General features: G+C 53.8%; 1 protein-coding gene across 1 annotated transcript in view; it reads right to left on the bottom strand.

Moving 5' to 3' along the window:
* OBSL1 (obscurin like 1) overlaps positions 1–1,777 on the bottom strand; it is a 49,963-nt gene that overhangs the window by 34,777 nt on the left and 13,409 nt on the right. The window lies entirely within an intron of this gene.

The raw sequence follows: 1,777 nt of genomic DNA, 5'->3' as shown, positions 1-1,777 counted from the left end.
CGCCGCCCCCCTCCAGGTGCCGCCCCAAGCACCAGCTTGGGTGCCTGGTGCCTGGAGCCGGCCCTGACGTTACCCATAGGAGTGCAAGGAGCTGCTCCTCCTGCTCCCTGTGGAATTTGGCTGGGACACCCACTAGTGATCAGCCTGTGCTTTGTGTTTTAGAACCGAAGATGGGAGTTGACTTACCAAGTCAGAGGTCAGTCTAACGAGACAATTCAATTAACAGTAGGATACCCAGGGAGGAAAAATAACTTTTGTAGTGGTAATGAAAGTGGCCCATTTCAAACAGTTGACAAGAAGGTGTGAGTAACAGTAGGGGGGAAATTAGTATTGGGGAAATTAGGTTTAGGTTTTGTAATGACACAACCACCCCCAGTCTTTATTCAGGCCTAATGTGATGGTGTCCAGTTTGCAAATTAATTCCAGTTCTGCAGTTTCACATTGGAGTCTGTTTTTGAAGTTTTTTTGTTGAAGAATTGCCACTTTTAGGTCTGTTATTGAGTGACCAGGGAGATTGAAGTGTTCTCCTACTGGTTTAAAAGGCTGACAAAGGAGGTGCTGTCACCATCATGAATAGGTTGGAATATGAACGAGAGGCTGCTAGACAACTCTCTAACACCACATTCTACAGGCCATTACCCTCTGACCCCACTGAGGGTTACCAAATAAATAAAATAGAACTAGAACGGACCTTGGAAGATCATTGAATCCATTGCCTTCACAGCAGGACCAAGTACTGTCCTTGACAGATTTTGCCCCAGATCCTTAAATGGCCCCGTTGCCAACTCTGTCCACATATCTATTCCGGGGACACCGTCATAGGACCTAACCAGCACAATCTACTGAGTCACCGAAGGCACCAGCTGGTCCTTTCTCACTGGTCCCCCATCCACTGCGTGGCCAGACCACCCTCTGCTTATCTTACAAAGGGCAGCAGGCTCCCATCACCTCCCTGTACAGAAGCAAGACCCCAGCCCAGTCCCCTCACCACACAGCGCTCTGTTAACCGCTGGCTGGAGAGGAGGGATTGCAAGTCCCAGAGGTCCGACTAATAGCAATGGAGTAAATCAGAGCAAAGAGCAATAAAATGTTTTCCCTCCAGTGATCTCTCTCAGTGTGAGCAGAGCTGGCAAGCCCAGGCCCCGAATCCCCAGCCTCACCCGCTCCTGATGGGCCCCTCCAGCTAATCTCAGCTCCCAGATAGTGAAGCTGCAGCAGAAGACAGCTGATGGGGAGGGAATGCGTGTGTGTGACTAGGAGCTTTCGGATGGAACAGGAGGGGAGTGAGGACAAGAGATGCTGTGTCTAGGGAGGATGAGAGCAGAACAACAAAGCGCAAAGAGGGGAAAGAGCTGGACAGACCAAGGGACAGAGGGCAAAGGGGCTGAGCGTGTGGACACTGCAACGACAGAGCTATAGAAACCCCTCAGACAGACGGACAGAGACCCACAGCACCTGTGCCAGTGAACTGGGATCCACTGACCTGTCACCGAGATGTTGTAGAAGACGGAGTCGCCGCCCGCGTCACATACAAACTCCCCCGTGTCCTGCGGCCGGGCCGAGGGGATGACGAGCCTGCGATGGGGCCCCTCGTGCTCCAGGAGCAGGTGCTCGCCCTCCTCCACCTCCACCCCGTCCTTGTACCACTGCACCGGGCCGTTGGCACGGGACAGCTCGCACACCAGCACCACGCGCTCCGAGGCCAGGTAGGTGTGGGCGGCGTCCTCGTTAGAGCTGACGATCCTCATGGGCGGCTCTGGGCGGGGAGACAGGACGG

This window comes from Terrapene carolina, unplaced genomic scaffold, assembly GCF_002925995.2.
Source record: "Terrapene carolina triunguis isolate 2854851 unplaced genomic scaffold, T_m_triunguis-2.0 Scaffold243, whole genome shotgun sequence".
NCBI lineage: Eukaryota > Metazoa > Chordata > Testudines > Emydidae > Terrapene > Terrapene triunguis.
The sequence above is the reverse complement of the archived record's forward strand: the minus strand, read 5'-3'. Positions and strand labels throughout refer to the sequence as shown.